This window comes from Saccopteryx bilineata, chromosome 3 (assembly GCF_036850765.1).
Source record: "Saccopteryx bilineata isolate mSacBil1 chromosome 3, mSacBil1_pri_phased_curated, whole genome shotgun sequence".
Taxonomy (NCBI): Eukaryota; Metazoa; Chordata; class Mammalia; order Chiroptera; family Emballonuridae; genus Saccopteryx; species Saccopteryx bilineata.
Genome location: NC_089492.1, coordinates 188551572 through 188572650, shown reverse-complemented (window position 1 = coordinate 188572650; position 21079 = coordinate 188551572). Strand labels below are relative to the sequence as shown.

At 40.3% G+C, this 21079-nt stretch overlaps 1 protein-coding gene across 4 annotated transcripts in view; it reads left to right on the top strand.

Annotated features, from left to right (window-relative positions):
* Positions 1 to 21079, top strand: part of LYRM4 (LYR motif containing 4) — a 159597-nt gene that overhangs the window by 62691 nt on the left and 75827 nt on the right. For 2 of the 4 annotated variants that reach the window (XR_010730404.1, XR_010730405.1), the window contains exon 3: positions 12108 to 12243. The exons of the other annotated variants lie outside the window; for them this stretch is intronic. The gene's annotated coding sequence lies outside the window, so the exon portion shown is untranslated. The remainder of the gene's footprint in view (positions 1 to 12107; positions 12244 to 21079) is intronic. 4 annotated transcript variants of the gene reach the window in all.

The following is a 21079-nucleotide window of genomic DNA, read 5'->3' as shown; positions in this document are numbered from 1 at the left end:
CAGAAGATCAGGGGTTTGGCTTGTGATCTTAGGCTAAACACTTAATTTCTCTGAAAGTTGGTCAAAATGGGGCTGTTGTCAAATTGAGATAGGATAATAATGTTCTATAATCTAAAAAAGCAAGAATCAAGTAATAATTGTATGTAATAGGGCATTTGGAACACTGCAGTGTGAGAGTTCTACTAATGATAATAGATCACATTTTCTGAGCACTTACTTTGTACCACGCTCTAAGCAGTTTTCCACATAAGCTTTTAACCAGTACTATACGTGAGGAAACTAAAGGTTAGAATGGTTAATCAACAGATGCACTTCATCTAGTACAACGGTTCTCAACCTGTGGGTCGCGACCCCGGCGGGGGTCGAACGACCAAAACACAGGGGTCGCCTAAAGCCATCGGAAAATACATATTTCCGATGGCTTTAGCTGCTGAGAAGCCGCGCTACCATCTGCAGCAGCGCTATTCAGCTTGAACGTATGCCATTATGGACATGCGTTCCAAACTGAATGCCTACGGTCTTGCACAGATGTGATTGCATCATCCGTCTGGGGCCTAAGGGGCGGGGGAAGCCCGGGGGGGGGGGGGGCGCGCTCCACAGTCCATAGCGCGCTTGCTGACCTCATCAGTGGGTGGGTGCAGCAAGCGCCCGAGGACAGAAGCCTAGGAGGCGGAGAGGCAATGAGAATACATAATGCATATCAGGTATTTACATTCTGAATCATAACTGTAGCAAAATTACAGTTACGAAGTAGCCACCAAAATTATTTTTTGGTTTGGGGTCACCGTGACATGAGGAACTGTATTGCGGGATCACGGCATTAGAAAGGTTGAGAACCACTGATCTAGTAAGTAAGGGAGCCAGACCTCACACTCAGCCTGAAAGCCCAAGCTCTAAGCACTACTTGGTATAATTATCATTACCACATGGTTAAAAGAAAGAGGAGAAGATAACACAATCAATAATGCCCCTGTGAGTTACAAATTGGATAGGTTACTTTTTTAAAATTTACATTTATTTACTTGAAGTTTCTTAATCAAAATACTACATTCAGATAAAAAAAATTTAAAGGCGAAAAGAAAGTCCTTCTCACCCTCTTCCCCTCACTCTATTATCTCCCATCCCACATTAAGATCCTTACATATGCTTCCAGAAATTTTTTGTGCATTTAGAGATTGTGTGTGTGTGATCACTCTTGTTTAGCACAGATGCCATTACACTGTAAATTCTCTTTTATAGCTTCCCCCCACCTAACACAATCTGCCTTGTATGTTTTCCCATATCAGAACATACAGCCTTTTTCTTTTTAATACCTAAATAGTAATCCACAGTTTGAATATTTTGTAGTTTAATTAACAGGTCCCTTAATGGGAGACATTTACATTGCTCTCAGCTTTTTGTCATTAGGAGCAGTACAGTAGTAGACATACTGCTACCTGTGTTGTGTGAGATTAAGGCCTAGAGGCAGAAGAACTTAGTCAAGGGCACGGCACTGGCACTGAAAACGTAGACCAGCGTTACCAAACGTTGCCACATGCCCAGCAGTTTACCAACTGGCGGTCCTCTCCTAACCCACACTCTCCAGCCCTGAGAGTATCAAATGGTTTCATCTTTTATCCAGTTTGTAACATGTGGTATCTATCTCTCTAGTGATGGTTCGAGTTAAAGGTAGTTTATGTCTATTAGCCTTGTGTTTCTTTTCTATATTTATTTTCTGTCTCATTGTTTCTTGTTGTATTTATCACAAATAAATTCTTCCCCAGTTGTCATTTATTTTTTTCCTGTTTACTGTATTTTTTTCATATGGAAGATTTTTATTTTTATGTAATTACATTTACTTTATTGAATTCTGCATCCTGATAAATGCCCACTCTAAGATTACAAAATTTCTCTTTTGTTTTCTCTTCCTGTGCTTTCATAAATACATTTTTAGGTTTAATTTTTGCTACATTTAGAATTTATTTGGTGTAAGAATGGAGGTAGGGGTTCAGATTAACTTCTTCCAAAATGACAACCTCTTTTTCCAGTACCATTCATTAAATGAGCATTTTGTCTTAATCAAACTTACGAGGTTGAAAACCTTCATTTTCTTCCATTCATAAAGAAGCTACCATCATTTTTACCAGTTACTGGTCCTGCTGCTGTGCTCTCTCCTACCTCCTGTGAAGCTGCTGAGCCTGCTCCTTTAGTCATCCGCTGTGCTGCCCCCTCCCCCTCCCTCACCGCCTATTGCCTCCCCTCCTCCACCCCCTTCCCCACTCCACCCCCTTCCCCACCCCTACCCCTCCCTGGCCCTAATGCATGTTCCTTACACCACATTCCCTTCTCCCGCATCCAGAAATGCCTCTGCTTCTTTGCTACCAGGTCTAGCCCCTGTCTAGCTCTTCCCTCTCACAGCTGCAGGCTGCTTGCACCCATGAGCTTCTCTTCCATGCCAGCTGCATCGTAGCCCACTGACCACTAAAACAGCTCTGGCGAAAGTAACCAGGTCCCTGATTGCCACAAACAGCGTGTATGTCCTTGTCCTATTAGACATCTCAACAGCGTCTGAATGCTCTGACTGGCCCCACTCCTAGTGGTGCACTCCCACCCCCCTCCTGCCAGCCCTGGCCCCCTCCTCTATCCCTCCAGAACTCTGGAGTGCCTCCAAGTTCCATCAGAAGCCACACTCTCTGAGATTATATCTACTACCATGACATGTCTGTAACCTTGAGGACAGCTCTCAAATCCATCCCCAGTCATTACCTCTCACCTGAGCACAGACATGGAACAGATAAACCTTTGTCTAATTAGATCTCAGCCATGTGATCCTTAGGAAGCCTCCATGTGGATCAATCCTCCTGGACTGGGGATTTCTCATGGGCAGAAACTAGATAGTATTGTTTTGTATTATATTTTTTGTTAGATTAGATTCTGCCTTACCAGGTATTGTACTGTCAACTTTATGTGGCTTATCTCTGACAAAGTAGGTGTGTGTTTGAATTCACTTTCTACCAGAGATATTTGAAGCCAAAACCCATCCCTCCCCAATATCTGTTGGCATGTCTCCAGAAGCTCAGGCTCTATCAGAAAGGCAGGCTGTGTTGCCTAGTAAATCCCCTCTGCAGCCATTGGAAAGGCCTGTTCTTTCCCTCCACCTGCACCTCCGGCTCAGTCAGCTTCCATCCCTGCTGGCCCCGAGCCTGAGGCCAGCACTCCATCCTGTCAGTGTCTCCTACACACAGCTCAACTTCCCTCATTCCTTCACAGACAGGTATCCTTCCTGCCACATGCAAGCATTAGGAACTCGGTGGTGTTAAGACACAGACTCAGCCCTCAGGGTGAGAGGCAAGGAGGAAGGGACAGTTTGCAGCAAGGCTGTCTGAAGCACTTGCCAAGGAGCAAGCTGGAGTTAGCCAGGTGAGGGCAGGGCACTAGTGATGAGCAGTAGTGTTTGTAGAGATAAGCGTCAGAGATAATCAGGGGCCAGAGACTGGTGGGACCTTGGCTGCACCCAACATGTGGGCTTTCTCCTGAGGGAGGTGCCCTTCAGGGTTTCATTGGAGGTGCAACTTTCCTACTTTCAGCTCCCTGTTTTTCTGCTCATTTCTGCATAAATCATGTTTATTTGTTGCCCGCTGGTAGTGCCTTAAGAACAAAGACTGTTTCTTTAACACTAGAACCTAGAATAGTACCTGGCCCTGGAAGGCACTCAGCATGGGTTAATGGGTAAATGAACAAATGAATGTTAGAGTACAGAGCATATGGTCAAAAGGGACTCCTTTCTCTTTTTTTAAGGCACAAATAAAAAAAAAATACCCCACGAACTCAAGAGTTATTTAGATCTTTATTTTCTTTGGAGAACCAGATACATTTCCTAAATACCAGATGGCTTAAATAACTTCATTAAAATGTAAATAAGGTTGATCTTTATAAAGTATAAGCAATTCCTTTTTGTTTTCTTAGGATTTTTAACAGCAACTCCACAGAATAATATCAAGTCTTAATAGAAGTGTGAACACCCAAGTCAGTTAATATCTCTTGCCTTTTAAAGAGGAAAAAGTATAACTTTTTTCTTTTAAAGAGATAGCTCTTTTGAAGGAGGGAAGAGTATCCAATTATAACTTTAAATCTATTTAGAGTGATATTCCTCGCCACTCACCATTTGTATCATGTTTTAGATTTTTGGAATTTATTTTAATACACAGTGCCTACGATTTGGACATTTAAGAAGATAAATGAAAAACCTTTTGTCTTCAATGCGGGCAAGTCTGAAGACAAGAAAATGGACGGGTATCCTTGATCCCTTCCACAAAAACTTTGATACACATGAAAAGAAAATAAGACTTTTGATTCTTATTATTCTTAACAACTCAAACAAAGCCTTAAGTAAGATCCAGGCTTTCTTATTGTCAGATTCCTTTCTGCCTATTTTGTGTATTTCTGGTTACACAGCCAAAAAGATGAGAAATGACCACTTCTGTACCATGTACTTGATTTAGTGGATCTGAAGGGGGAGGAGAAGGGTGTGCGAGTAGAGGGAAATGATGTCTGATGTGAAACTCAGAATAGGAAGTTGTATAGGCTAAGCAGTATTTCTCAGTAGTAGGCTTATTTTCCAGAAATTTTTAACAAATGGAATCTCTTAGAATTATATTGGCACATACTGTTGGTCCCTTTGAATGGAAGACCTTTGCTTCGCTAAATAATAATTCCAAATATAATAATAGTAACAACAGCTACTATTTATTGGTTTCTTATATGCCAGACACTATATAATTTATTTTCACTGAATAAGATTAACAAGGAATGATGCCTGCCACTCAAAGCTGCAAACCCCACAGACGAGTATTAAAAATTACTGCCCGAGCTGCAGAGAAAAAAATGCCATACAGGGTGGAAAGTGTAGGGAACCTTTCCTTCGTACATCATAGGAAAGGACATAAATTTCAGAGCAGCATGTTTTATTTTCTCTTTTTCTTGTAGCCATTACCCATGAGCTCTGGATTAGCTAGCAAGAGACCGGACTCCTAAATGTCTTTCTAGATAAATGCACATTAGCTGCAGGTTAGCATTCCTCCATGTAGAAACTAAACTAGAGGAAAGGCAGAGAGAAAGCGAAGCCTTTGGTAATGAAATAGTGTTGCACTTAGAACCTAAGATTTGTGCTTTCATTATAGTCTCTACAACTGTATCTGGCAACTGCTAGATTATAAAAACAAAGCATACATGCAGACTCAATCTTTTTACAATAAAAATCTGTTACATACAATATTCCTTACTCTTAGGTTATGGCCTCCTTTAAAATTGGTGCATTTCAACTAAAGAATATAGAAGGCCCATTGATATCAAGCAAATGTGGCTCAAGTAGTATTTTAAGTGTTACGTGGCCACACTGGTTAAAAGAATCTAAACAGTGGTTCTTGAATAGGTCACATCTCAGAAATACCTCTTTAAATTATACATAGTCAAGTTTATAGTTCTGAGAACCAGGGCTTCCTAAATAAAGCCATGACTAAACCACTAAATAGAGACATGTATGGCATACCTGTAAAGTGTGTGTTAGCTTTTAATATCGAGGGGGCTTATGGCCATGGATAAGTTTATTCTCAATTTAATGATCTATTTATTAATCTTATATATCCAATAATTAAAACTTTAAAATGTATATTTGCAAACTCTTAAGCATTGAATAAAAGCTAAACTATATTTCCTTAACCAATTTAAAAACCAGTCGCTAATCTAATATAGCTGCTTCCTTTAAACTCTTCAAACACGTTAAAACATAGCTAAAAATTGCAAAAGTAGTTTTTACAAAACTAATGACTACATTTATACTTCAGCCTAAAATACCAACACATTTGGTTTAATTCAAGTATTCATTATGTTACACAGCATTCTAGGGTTTCAGAAATGTCACATTCATTAATATCTAACTCAGTTGTAATAGTAAAGAAAAATACCTGAGATACTACCTGATTCCCAGTCAGCACCCTGAGTCACTAATTTGAGCTGCATTTTCATGAGTCAGGTTCAAGTGTCATCAGTGCGACTGTGTGTGTATATTGCTTTGATCAATGGGAATGCCATTGGCAATAGGAAACAAAGAGGACCCATGTGAAGAAAGGAAATGTTCTCTTGAACATATACCAACAAACCCTAAGCAAAATGAGTGGTTCAGAACTGACATTTAAATCATTAAAGAAGTACATTCCTGTGTACAACACTGCCCCTGTGAGAGGATCATGTGATAAGCAGCTTGGGAAAATAGGAGGCTTCAGAAGTAACACCTCTGTCCTCATGCCAATATGGATAAAATTCTGTCCTCCCACTTCTGGGAATCTGACATATTCACCAAAACTTTAAGTCACTGTGAAATAGATAATCAGCTGACGTTATTCTTGTTTTCAGTATTTAAGATGGAAACTTCATTTTCAGAGGCAAATCTGTCAGATCATAACATTAGCAAACTTCTTTTGGTGCTTTAACCCTCAGGCACAGAACAGCCAAGAATGATCTATAAACCACACTACCTATCAGAGTGAAAACTATGAAAACTTCTTTCCCACTGGCTCCTGAGAAGTTGAGGAACAGACTGCAGACTATTGAAAATTCAACTTGAAAATTTCAGAGGAGACTTACAACCCAGCAGAGCCTAATAGACAGTAGCATTTATAGCACAAAAGAAGCCATTTCAGATATAAGAAAATATATGGTGTTCTACAGGCCCTATTCCAATGATCTATCACTACCACCAAAACTGAACAGTGTAAAACAACTACCATTTTTATTATACTCACAAATGGATCAGGAATTCTGATGGTGTGCAATGGGAGTGGCTTATCTCTGATCCATGAGGTTAGTCTCAATTGGAAACTGGCTGGGAGCTGGAACTACCTGGGGGCTTCGCCACACAGGTCTGGTGCCTCTACTGGGACCATAGTTGGGACCAACTATGACTGTGGAACAGAACATTTCTATGTGGCCTCTCCATGTGGCTTGGGCTTTCTCACAGGGCAGCCTCAGAGTTCTTACATCATGGTTGGAACTACAGAAGAAAGTGTACCAGAGTATAAGACACCAACACATGGCCTTTTATGACCTAGCTTGAAAGTCACAGGGCAACACTTCTGCCACAGTCTATTGGTCAAAGCAGTCACAGGCTCAGATTCCAGGGATGGAGACATAGGATTCCCCTTCCCCCAATTCTCATTGGTAGGAGTGTCACAAAATTTGTGGCCATATTTTAAAACAACCACAGCATAAGGCAACATTTTTCAACCACTGGTCTGTGGATTGGTCTGCTGGAAATTTCATGCAGGTCTGCAAAAGAGTTAACCACCCTGATGTTGTATGAAGATTATAGACCCAATGATCTTAGATTTTCTTATGCTCAGGGTGATTTCTGCCTTAGCAGTTCCCAAAATAATCCTATTTTCACCAGTCCCCAAGTGTAAAAAAGGTTTAAAACCACTGGCATAGGGAATATAGTCAATAATAATTATAATAACTATGTGTGGTGTCAGATAGGTACTAGACTTGGATGGGGGGGGTCATCACTTTGTAAGTTATATAAATATCTAATCATTCTGTTGCACACCTGAAACTAATATAATAGTCAACTGTAATTGAAAAAATTTAAATACAAAAAATTTTTAACTCACCAGTCCCTTCTCCTTAATATTGCAACAGTCCTTTGTCCTGGAGTCCTCAGAAGAATTATGATTATCTCAATATACTGCTTACAAAAATTAGGGGATATTTCAAAATGAATATGAAGCAATAAAATATCCCCTAATTTTTGTGAGCAGTATATATTCTAATTATATTCTCTCTTACATTTTCTCCCCCATCAGTTGTTCAAGAAGGTCCTAGGAGTTCTACCTGCATCCCAGTACTTCTTGAATCACTAGATCAGGCAGGAAAGAGAAGGGTGAACAAACATGTAAAGTATTCAAGTGGAAGGAGCTATGGCTTACTGCAAAGCTTGTGGACATTTTAACAGAACAACTGGAATGAAGTTCTTGTATTTCTAGAACTTTTTGACAGCGTCTAATTTTTGACTCCTGTGTCCCACAGAGGTATCTGGGTTTATGCTATTATCTATGAACTTTCTCAGAATCCCTCTCCAAAGAGCCAAAACTCATAAAACAAGGCAGTAGTTAAGATTGCACAGTTACATATAGCCACAGTAGTTTCCACACTGGAGTCTGGAATGCCTTTAGTCCAGAATCTAGGTTCTCGGTAAGTGTGGAAGGCAGTCTTCCTCTATCTGTAATTAGCACATGAATGGCAGCCTTTTAGTGCATTAATTATGTGTATGATGTCTTCAAGCCCAATTGGCTAAGAAGCAGAGCTCTAATGAGTAGCTGTAAAAAATTGAAAAATTGGCTTGTATTTTATATTCTTAACTCATCAATTTTTTTTTAGAATTTAAACTTGTCATAAAGCATGATACTTATTTAAAAGAGAGGGAGAAAAATTCACCACAATTTAATATTTGGGACAATTACCAACTATAACTCTGAAGATAAAATAAAAATGATAGGAAAATAAAAAGACCAAGAAAATATTTAAGAAAGCTAAAGCTTTATTTTCCTTCCTCCTCTCCTTGAACTAATCATTAACCGAAATTATAAGTAACTCCCTCCTTCTGTGAACCAGAATGCCCAAATGACACTAACCAGGATGAAGCACACTGAGTGATCTTGATTTTCATTTTTGTAACTTGGGTCTTTGTGAAAACTTCCCTGTGTAATATATGTCCCTTGGGTTCTATTCATTACCACTTCTGGGCAAAGCCAGGAGTGGGAAGAGGTGGATATATTCCTTATTTTAACCACGATCATCGATTTTAAAGGTGATGCTCTCCTTAGTACTATGGCTGGCACCCTGAAGGGATGAAATTAGTGGCTTTTCTATTAATGGAAATAGAATTTTCATGACTTTTTAATATCATATAGAGCTCTCCATCATTGCTCCCTGTGCAGATGCATTGTACGGTCTAACCAGTGGCAGCTGCTAATGGGAAATTCTATTTCTCCTTTACTCTAACTTACGAAAAGAAAGAAAAGAAGAAGAAGAAGCCAGGAATATTTCCAAAGAAGCCATTATGGAAAACATCAGGCCTGACCTTAGAGAACTGAAGAGAGGATGCAGCCTCTCCAGCTTGTGTATTGGGTCACAGCTCTCACAAAACCTGGAACTTGGGGCCAGAGGTAATGCTACTGGTCACCAGGACCTCCTTGGACCTCGGTTTCCTGCAGGCCTCGGAATAGGCCCTTCATCTGTGGCTTTCCAGTATCCCTCACAGGTCTCCTCATCCCACAGCAGCCAGTGCTGCCAAGAATCTGCCGCTGTCTCCAGAACTTCCTACTGAAAGCAACTCTAAAAGCTGGATACTATATTCTGAAAGGTGGTTTATTGCTATTATCAAATTAATTTCCTTTTTTTGTGTATGTATTTAAACAGGAGCCCTACATTCAGTAAAAATGACCATGCAAAGTGACTAGCCCATAATAGATACTCAGTAAATTGTAAATTTTTAGATTAAAAAGGGGGTTAAAATAGACATGATGTATTATGATCACTCTTATATCCATTAATTGCTCTTTGAACAATATAATTTAATGGAATTTCAAACATGTTAACGTAGTTATTGTTAATTTGATAGGAAAGGATTGCAGTTTTAGACATTATAGTATGGCATTTTCAACACTGCTAGTTGTTGTTCTAGGACTGATTCGGACCTCGTGATTCACTAGCCCTACACATCTTGGAAACATACCTGAACATACTGCTACCCAGGTTAAAACCTTGGCTCAGCTCAAGGTGTAGCTTTGGAAAAACTTGGAAGCAGAAGGTTCTAGTTTCTTAAGCAATGCCCAGAGCATAGCTCCAAATACAGTGTGTGTGACAATGTTGGTATGTTTAATTGCTGTGCTTGATATTTACAAATGTGTAATGGCACAAAGCACAAGAAATTTCATTACATCTCGGGCAAATTCATATTGAAAGAAAGACAGACAGATGGTTAAAAACAGCTATAAAATATCCTATTAAATGTCAGCAGAAATCATTAGACAGTAGTTAAAGAGGTGTTATTAATGGACCATATTCACTTGGGGAGTCATGTTTCTAGAATGCACATTAAAGCGAAGATACTTCAGGTATTTTAATGTTATCAGGGCCAAAGACAAACATGTCTTTCTATGTAATTAGAAAATAGATTTATTGACAGTAGAGAAGCTGCTCTGCAGCCTGGCTCAGTATCATTGGAAGAGTTATTGTTTCTATCTTCCAACACCAAGGAATAAATATAACTGTTGGGTATGAGCCCTGTAGGTCACTGAAATAATACATTATTGTTTTATTGATATATTCTGGGGAGATGGAGAAGGGGTAAAATTATTATTTCTGAAAATCGTCAAAAGCCCATTTTTAAAAAGTCATGGACAACTAATCAATTTGTGAACTATGAATGAATAACTTTAATTTCCCAAGTGCTTTAATACATCCTTTTAGAATTAATACAAACGTCAGCATTTTGACTTAGTGAGCATGAGAATTATTTTGGTATATGTTTTATGTCAACGTGACAAACAGTGTGTCTTAGAGTGATGGAGAGCCCTTCGGGGCAGGTGCTGTGACTTGGTGTGGTCCCCGCTCCGCAGAGTAGAACTTTCAGCTGCTTTATCCAGAACATTGGAATCAGTTTCTCCCTAGGACCTCTCTCATGGCAAAACAGGATCAGAAGCTGCCGAGTGAATTTGGCGTCAAAGCAAAAGGAATGAAGGTGTTCATGAAATTGAGATCATTGTCCTTGGATAGGTCAGGGCTTCCTCTCACTCTGAGTGTTTGGAAATGCTCTTTTTCCCAGAGAAGCTCTTCCTCTGTGCTTTCTGTAAATTGCTGCTCTTCAGATGGGGTGATCCACACAGGAGCAGCCCATGTTTCAGGATGCTTTTCTGGCATGTCAGAATGTGTGGGTCTGCAGCACATTCTCACGTGTTACCTTTTAGACCAGCATCCAACCCATAGCTCCCAGGTAGGCTGTAATCATGTAGTTAGTATGTTTCCAGAGTCCATTTTGGACACGGGTAGCGTCTCTTTACACAGCCCACAATGCTAATTTTGTGTGGACTCGAAGTGCCTTTTCTAACATACACGACCTGGAGCTACAGTCCTGGTGACGTCCCCATGGCTGTGTGAGTGCCACTATAGGTTTATGGACCCTACTCCAACAGAGTGGTGATTTACAGCTTGCTGTACTAGAAACTGGTTACCTCTGAGTAGATTTACCCCCATTCATAACTCTTCTCTATCCCTTCAACCTAAAAATAATAAGAATGAACCATGTAAACATGCTGTATAAATCTTCCATGTTTGATCAAAGCAGGGGGACATCTCAGCAGCTGCCAGGACAGTAGCACAAAATCCTCATGATCTGCTGAGTTCCCAGCACAAAAACAAGTGTTTTACCATCACTTTGAGCTCTTAAAATGTTTGTGTAGTGGTTAACAAGCATCAGCTATTGATTCTTACATTATGGCTGTAGAATGTCTAAACTTCTGGATTTAGTCCTAATTATAAAATAAGCCTTGGCTATCTTTTAGCATTCATTGTCACCCCCTCCCATCATCCATTTTTGACGTTAGCATGTCTTTCTCAGGCAACAGGGATAAACTCTGAACTGGAATAAGTCTTCCAAGTGCTAAATGCTTAACAACTTCAGTGGTGCCTGCTTGTAAACGCAAGGAGCTGAGCGGTGGCGGACTCTTGTGAGGCAGCGGTTTAGTGTTGTGCCTGGCAAGGAGAGTGAGCAGGAGCTAGAGATAAATATAATGTTGGTGACTAATTAGGGGTTTTGTTGGCATTAGGAGGGTTGGTTCAAAGTATTGCTTTTTTTTATTATATGTATAATCTATAAGTATAATATTTGAAGGGAGAAAGAAAAATTGTTCATAATTCTTCTATCATGAAATACTGTTATTTTCATGTATAGCCTTCCAGAATGTTACTTCTACAAATGATACATATGAATGGATATTTTTCATTCACTGGAATCCTGCTAATTATTTATTACTTAACTTCCTGATCTTCTAGTTAAAATTTACCATTTTTTCAAGGCAGTGAAAATATGCATGCATATCATTTCCAAGTGGACCCAGGGGTGCCACTGAGTGCGTCACCATCATCGCCTTGCCAGCCCTGCATTGGACCTGTAGCTCGTTTGCCAAGTTTGCTGCTCTAAACGGTGCTCTGGTGAGAATTCTTTGTTCATTTATCTAGCTGTTCATTTAGGACAGGTTACTGGAAATAAACTTGATAGGTCAAAATTTATACCCAACCTAAGAAGATTTTATACATGCTCAAGTAGGAAGACTGAGATGTGTTCACTTTTAATATTCGACTACTGTGTTAGCCCTGTGCTATGAGGTTAGATGAAATCTTGTTCTCCGTGTGGCCCAACTTAAAAGGAATAAAATGAGAAAAGCTGTTTTATAACTACTTTTGGGGTGACAGACCCTTTGTGAAACTAAGCTTTGGATAGTCCCTTTTAAAACCGCATGTATGTGTATATACAATGCCAAGGAGTTCATCAGCTCTTAAACCTGATCAGTGGCTTCCAGTGAAGGCTTTGACTTACAGCTACTGCCTAGGCTTTTGTTTTTGTTTTTATGATTATCACTTTCACACCAGTTAAGAATGAAGTTAATTTATTTTTTCTGTTCAGGTCTAGTAAATATCTTTATTCTCCTTCGTATATAGACTCCAGAAAGACTCTGCCACCTCTACTCTGGGCTTATATTTGGCAGTGAATTACCAAAGATTTATTTCCGCCATTTGGATGAGACCACATTTTAAATATATAGGATGTGATGTTCACATGCTTCACTTTACCCCATTTGTTTATACATTTTTCCTGCTTGCAAGATTTATCTGATTGTCTTACTGTCCCATTCGGTGTGACTAGAGCCAAACTTACAATTTTTCTCTCAAAACATGCTCCACCTCCTTGTATCCAAATCCCTGTTAATTGTACAGCTTCTCTCCCTGTCACTCATGGTTGAAACTTTAGGTTCCAGTTGAGTCCTTCCTTACCCGATATATTAATCAGGACTCTCCACAGAAACAGAACCAGTAGGAGAGGGAGGAGGAGAGAGAAAGAGAGAGAGAGAGAGAGAGATTTGTTATAGGAACTGGCTCACACAATATTGAGGGCTGGCAAGTCCCAAGTTCTGCCAGTGGTTTATTTGTAGTCCAAGTCTGAAGGCCTGAAAACCAAGAGAGCCAATGATTTAATTCCAGCCCAAAGACCAGCAGGCTGATCCAGGAAGAGTCTTTGTGTCAGTTTCAGTCCAAAAGTGGAGGAGGGGGGGAGCTGATGTTCCTCATTTTTTGTTCTTGTTTTGTTTAATTGATTTTTAGAGAAAGTGGATGAGAAAGAAAGAAACATAGATTTGTTATTTATGCATCCATTGGTTGATTCTTGTATGTGCCTTGACCAGGGGTCAAACCTACAACCTTGGCATATCTGGATGATGCTCTAACCAACTGAGCTACCCAGCCAGGGATTATGTTCCTTTTAAGGTCATCAGGCAGGAAGAATTCTCTCTTACTCAGGGGAGGGTAAGGCTTTTTGTTCAATTCAGGCCTTCGACTGAGTAGATGAGGCCCACTCACATTATGAAAGGCAATCTGCTTTACTTAGTCTACCAATTTAAATAATACCACCCAAAATCCCCTCACAGGAGCACCCAAAATAATGTTGGACCTAATATATGGACACCTTATGGCCCAAGCAGTAGAAACATAAAATTAACCATCATACTCAGCATATCTACTTACTAATTGGCCCCCATCTCATATTCATTCTTCCTGTCTGGTGTCTCTTTATTTCTCTCTTATTCTTTCCATCTCTAGCTCTGCCTGCTTAGTCAGAATCTTCTAAACCCAAGACTATTACAGTAATCTCCCAACTGACATTTTTGCCTTTATCAAATGGTTCTCAAGCTTCTTGCCACCAGTACCCGTTTCACTATTTTTTCCTATAAATCCTAGGTTCTGAAGGAGTCTTGTCAACCAAGCTAGCTATTTTGAGAATACATTTATTAAAACTAGAGACAGTGTAACAAGGAAGGGCTTAGGATAGAAGAAGCTTCAGGACAGAGCCAAGGCCGAGCTGTGCTGGCTCGCTGAGAAGTCAAAGGAAAGGGGGCCTTGGAGACAGGCTCAGGACTTAGCTCAGGATGAGCGGCTGCTGCCCATTGTCCCCTGGTTGCAAGTCTTGTGAGGAAGGACCCTTAGAGTTTAGGAGATGCACGCCAGTGGGGGAAGGAAGAGGGAGGGGAAAGGAACAGCAAGACACAGGTGTGCTCCTGAGAGGGGGAGCACTCTGATTTGCCATTTTTAGTAATCACAAAAACATTTATAGTTGTCAGTGATAGTAAGTAGCATTTATTGAGTGTTTACCATATACCAGGCACTGTCTGGCCTTTCTGTAATTTATATTATTTGTATAAAGTGTCACTCAATAAGGCAGATACAGTGCCATTCCTAGTTTATTACGTGGAAACCTAAGCCTAGGGGGCTGTTTAAACAGCCCAGTGTTCACAGCTAGTCATATGGTGGGGCAGGATTCCAGTCCGGGAACTATGACTCCAGAGCCCCTGACCTTCACCCCACAGCCACACTGACTTCAGTGCAGTGCTGTGAACAACGTGAAGTCATTTGTGTTTTGTCCTTGCAAGTCTGTAGAATGCCAGCTAACACCAGAAGGGTTGACGGTTGAATTCAGTTGTTTGCTTTATCATGGTTCAGTATATTATTTACATTAGGCTTTCTGGAGAAACAATGAAAGCTCTTGCTTTCAAATAAAGAGAATATGATGTTGGCTTTTACCTTGCCCCTTTCTGAGATCCAGACTCTTTGACATTCAGAGCTTCTGGGTGGGAATCATGTAATCTCTTCTTCCTTCAACCTGCACTGCGCATCACAACCAAATGCATCCTTTCTTCTAAGATTCTGCTTCATGACCACTGTTGACCCCTTAAAGTTCAGCTCCTGCAGTCTGCCCAGTTGTTGGTTGCCACTCCTCCCAGACATGACCCTGAGCTATGGGCATGTTAGTCCATTGTCCCTGAATGTATTTTCTGGCCATTCCTTAAAAGTTTATTTCTCTCAAAGCTAGAAGGTATTCTTGGTCTTGGAACTTTCTCACTGGGGTCATCTCTCCCTCCTCCAAACCTAGAAGTCGCACCATAAATGCAGAGGACAGGTCACATGATGAAAGAGAACTGGTCTTTTTCCTCTGGGGCTTACAGAATAGTGAAACAGTTGGTAAAAAGGCAAGCAAATAAATTGGCATACAATTATATATAAATTGTGAGTTGCAACTCTAGATACAGGAGTCACTTTCAATGTTGAAAAAATCTTAATTGACAAGGAAAGTATGTCTGATGTGTAGGTATGAAAATAGGTATGTATTTCATATGCAGTTGAACCTCACTATTTGCAGACTCCATATCTGTGACTTACCTACCCTAGCACTTTCATCTGATATAATTATCTGTTTAGTTCCACATATTTAATTATGCTGTTCACTGGACCCAGTGTAATTCTCTATTTTTACAAGGGACACCTGCTAGAGGATACTCTCATGTGACCTGACAAGTTTTGCTCATTACTTCATTATATTCTTTTGGGGTGGGAGATGAAGAGGGTTCCTTATATTATTAAAAATTGACCAATTTTATCTCTCCTTTGAATCCCAGAGTGATCAGATCTGACTGCTGTCATATAAGTGAAAAGATTTGGCATTCAAGCAAGAGAGAGCCAAAAATACAAAATAAAAGTGAAAAAAACAACATAGTAATAACCCACATGCCCTCATCCTGACTGACAGTTAATATTGACCACACTTGCTCTCTTTCACTCATATGCAACCCTCTTGCTCTCATCTCTTTCTTTATCACTATCACTATATATTTTTTCCTGAACCTTGAATGTAAGTTGCACACATGCTGACATTTTACCCCTAAATTTTTCAACATGTATCTCTTAAGAAAAAGCACATTGTCTTACATAGCCACAATACCAATATTACATCCAGGACATTTATCAATGATGCAGTAATATTATCCAGTGGTGTAAAATACAAACTAATCCATACCCACTTTATACTCCTCCCCCTCCCCATTCGCCTCCCATCCAGGCTACAATAGAGTCAACTCAGTAACTCACTTTTTTTTATCTCCTTGAATCTGGACTACCACCACCTCTGTCACCATCACCCCCTTGCCTTTAATCTTTTGTGACATTTCCGTTTTGCAGAGTCCAAGCACTTTTCCTTTTCTCCTCCCTCGCTCACTCCTCCCCCTATTTTGGGGGTATCATTATAAACCCATACATTCCTTTTTATTCAAAGTATTGTTATCTGTTACCATCATTATTCCTTTTGGTGCTTACATTGTCCCACTAACAAATTCTATCCATGTTCTATGTCCCTTTGACGTGGTACATTAGTCTTTGAGCTCTTCCTGCTTTCTGACCTAGTGTTTTCTTTCTAATATGATAGAAGGTACAATTATTTTCAATCCATAGCTATATTTTATCAGGAAAACCAACAATTTTTTAAAAGCAAACAGGAAAATAAATTTTATCTCATTCACAGCTAAAATTTCTGGATCAGAGCTCAGCAACTAATCCAAATAAGCAGGTTCTTCCCCTTGCTGAAGAGCAGGCCATTAAGAAATATCTGACTTGGCATTGTTTGTGTGTACAAAAGCCTCTTGGAAGACAGCAAGAACAGGAGGAAGATGAATTGTACTTAAAATTTAGAGTGTAACAGCCTTGCCCCGTCCACGGAACTGAGGCTTGTGGCTTGACTTGGGAGCTGGCTCCTCCTGCAGGGGTGGAGCCAAAAACCCAGAACAGGCAGAGTCCTGCTACTGAGTGTGGGCACACAGTCCCACCTGGCCTGTGGAGCCAAGGCTTGCAGCCGTCCCACGAGGGGGTTCCTCCTGCAAGGTTGGGGCGAAAGCCCAGAAACAGGCGGAGACCCACAGCTGAGCAAAGGAGCTCGCCACTGCCCTCAGGGCTTAGCATAACACCACCCAGAGGGCAGTGCAAAGGCCAAGACCACCAAGGCTTGTACACCCGAGCATATGATCACAGCCACTCCCGTGAAGGATAGACGGAAACCACAGCAACAGCTCCAGTGGACAGACACCAGCAACACCCATACTCAAACGCCCTGGGCAGCAACAAAGAGGGGGGCGGCAGGCCTGCAGACAGACCATACCTAAGGAACAGAGGCCACACCCAGTGGACTCCAGTGGCCAAAGCCTTCCTTTACACAGAGAAGATGAGAAGGCAGAGAAATGCAACACAAATGAATCAAGAGGAATCCCAGAAAAGGACCTGAATGAGTAAGATATAACCAAATTACCAGATGCAGAGTTTAAAATAACGATTGTTAGGATGCTCAAAGATATTAGAACAACAATAGATGGTCATTACGATCACCTAAATAAAGAGATAGCAAATATAAAAAAGGACATTGAAATAATAAAAAAGAATCAGTCAGAAATGACAAATATAATATCAGAAATGAAGAACACAATGGAAGCAATTAAAAGCAGGATGGATGAAGGTGAGAATTGAATCAGCGAGTTGGAAGACACGATAAATAAAGGCACGGAAGCAGAGCAGAAAAAAGAAGAGAGACTCAAAAAGTCTGAGTAAACTCTAAGAAAGCTCTGTGACAACATGAAGAGAAATAATATCCACATCATAGGGGTTCCTGAAGAGGAAGAAAAAGAACCAGGGATAGAGACTTTCTTCAAGCATATCATAGCCGAAAACTTCCCTCAATTAAGGCAGAAAACATCTCACATGTTTAAGAAGCACAGAGAACCCCATTAAAGAGAAACCCAAAGAAATCAACATCAGGACACACCATAATTAAAATACCAAAGCTAAGTGATAAAGAGAAAATATTAAAAGCTGCTAGAGAAATAAAGACTATCACCTACAAAGGAGCCCCCATAAGGATGACTTCCAACTTCTCAACAGAAACACTTGAGGCCAGAAGGGAATACTCAAAGTAATGCAAAACAAGAGCCTACAACCAAGACTACTTTATCCAGCAACAACCATTATGGAGGAAAGTATGGTGGTTCCTCAAAAAACTGCAAATAGAACTACCTTATGACCCAGCAATCCCTCTACTGGGTATATACCCCAAAACCTCAGAAACATTGATACGTGAAGACACATGTAGCCCCATGTTCATTGCAGCACTGTTCACAGTGGCCAAGACATGGAAACAACCAAAAAGCCCTTCAATAGAAGACTGGATAAAGAAGATGTGGCACATATACACTATGGAATACTACTCAGCCATAAGAAATGATGACATCAGATCATTTACAGCAAAATGGTGGGATCTTGATAACATTATAAGGAGTGAAATAAGTAAATCAGAAAAAAACAAGAACTACATGATTCCATACATTGGTGGAACATAAAAATGAGAGTAAGAGACATGGACAAGAGTGTGGTGGTTACCAGGGGTGGGGGGAGGGAGGACATGGGAGGGAGGGAGGGAGAGAGGGGGAGGGGGAGGGGCACAGAGAACTAGATAGAGGGTGGCGGAGGACAATCTGACTTTGGGCGAGGGGTACGCAACATAATTTAATGACAAAATAACCTAGACATGTTTTCTTTGAATATATGTACCCTGATTTATTAATGTCATCCCATTACCATTAATAAAAATTTATTTAAAAAAAATATATTGAAGGAGAAATAAAGAGCTTTCCAGACAGGGAATATACCTCAACATGATAAAGGCCATCTATGACAAACCCACAGCCAACATCATACTCAATGGACAAAAATTAAAAGCAATCCCCTTAAGATCAGCAACAAGACAGGGGTGCCCCCTTTCACCACTCTTATTCAACATAGTTCTGGAAGTCCTAGCCACAGCAATCAGACAAGAAAAAGAAATAAAAGGTATCCAAATTGGAAAAGAAGAAGTAAAACTATCATTATTTGCAGATGATATGATATTGTATATAAAAAACCCTAAAGTCGCAGTCAAAAAACTACTAGACCTGATAAATGAATTCAGCAAGGTGGCAGGATATAAAGTTAATACTCAGAAATCAGAAGCATTTTTATACACTAACAATGAACTGCCAGAAAGAAAAATTAAGGAATCAATCCCCTTTACTATTGCAACCAAAAATATAAAGTACCTAGGAATAAATTTAACCAGGGAGATTAAAGACTTGTACTCGGAAAATTATAAAACATTGATTAAAGAAATCAAGGAAGATACAAACAAGTGGAAGCATATACCGTGCTCATGGTTAGGAAGAATAAACATCATTAAAATGTCTATATTACCCAAAGCAATTTATAAATTCAATGCAATACCAATTAAAATACCAATAACTTACTTCAAAGATACAGAACACATATTCCAAAAATTTATATGGAACCAAAAGAGAACACGAATAGCCTCAGCAATCTTGAAAAGGAAGAATAAAGTGGGAGGTATCACACTTCCGGATATCAAGTTATAGTACAAGGCCATTGTACTCAAAACAGCCTGGTATTGGCATAAGAACAGGCATATAGATCAATGGAACAGAACTGAGAACCCAGAAATAAACTCACACTTTTATGGACAACTGATATTTGACAAAGGAGGTAAGAGCATACATTGGAGTAAAGCCAACCTCTTCAACAAATGGTGTTGAGAAAATTGGATAGCTACCTGCAAAAAAATGAAACTAGACCACCAACTTACACCATTCACAAAAATAAACTCAAAATGGCCCTGGCCGGTTGGCTCAGCGGTAGAGCGTCGGCCTAGCATGCGGAGGACCCGGGTTCGATTCCCGGCCAGGGCACACAGGAGAAGCGCCCATTTGCTTCTCCACCCCTCCGCCGCGCTTTCCCTCTCTGTCTCTCTCTTCCCCTCCCGCAGCCAAGGCTCCATTGGAGCAAAGATGGCCCGGGCGCTGGGGATGGCTCTGTGGCCTCTGCCCCAGGCGCTAGAGTGGCTCTGGTCGCAACATGGCGACGCCCAGGATGGGCAGAGCATCGCCCCCTGGTGGGCAGAGCGTTGCCCCTGGTGGGCGTGCCGGGTGGATCCCGGTCGGGCGCATGCAGGAGTCTGTCTGACTGTCTCTCCCTGTTTCCAGCTTCAGAAAAAAATGAAGAAAAAATAAATAAATAAACTCAAAATGGATAAAAGACTTAAATGTAAGCCGTAAAACCATAAGCATCTTAGAAGAAAAAACAGGCAGTAAGCTCTCTGACATCTCTCGCAGCAATATATTATATTTGCCGATTTGTCTCCACAGGCAAGTGAAATACAAGACAGGATAAACAAATGGGACTTTATCAAACTAAAAAGCTTCTGCACAGCTAAAGACAATAAGAATAGAATAAAAACATAAACTCTACAGTGGGAGAATATATTTGACAATGCATCTGATAAGGGGTTAATAACCAAAATTTATAAAGAATTTATAAAACTTAATACCAGGAAGACAAACAATCCAAACCAAAAATGGGCAAAAGAAATGAACAGACACTTCTCCAAAGAGAACATACAGATGGCCAATAGGCATATGAAAAAATGCTCAACATCACTAATCATTAGAGAAATGCAAATTAAAACCACAATGAGATAGATATCACCTCACACCAGTGAGAATGGCGCTCATCAACAAAACAACACAGAATAAGTGCTGGCAAGGATGTGGAGAAAAGGGAACCCTCCTGCACTGCTGGTGGGAATGCAGACTGGTGCAGCCACTGTGGAAAACAGTAGGGAGATTCCTCAAAAAATTAAAAATCGAACTGCCTTTTGACCCAGCTATACCACTTTTAGGAATATACCCCGAGAACACCATAGCACTGTTTGAAAAGAAGAAATGCACCCCCATGTTTGTGGCAGCATTGTTCACAATAGCGAAGATCTGGAAACTGGAAACAGCCCAAGTGTCCGTCAGTGGACAAGTGGATTAAAAAGCTTTGGTACATATATATTATGGAATACTACTGAGCCATAAGA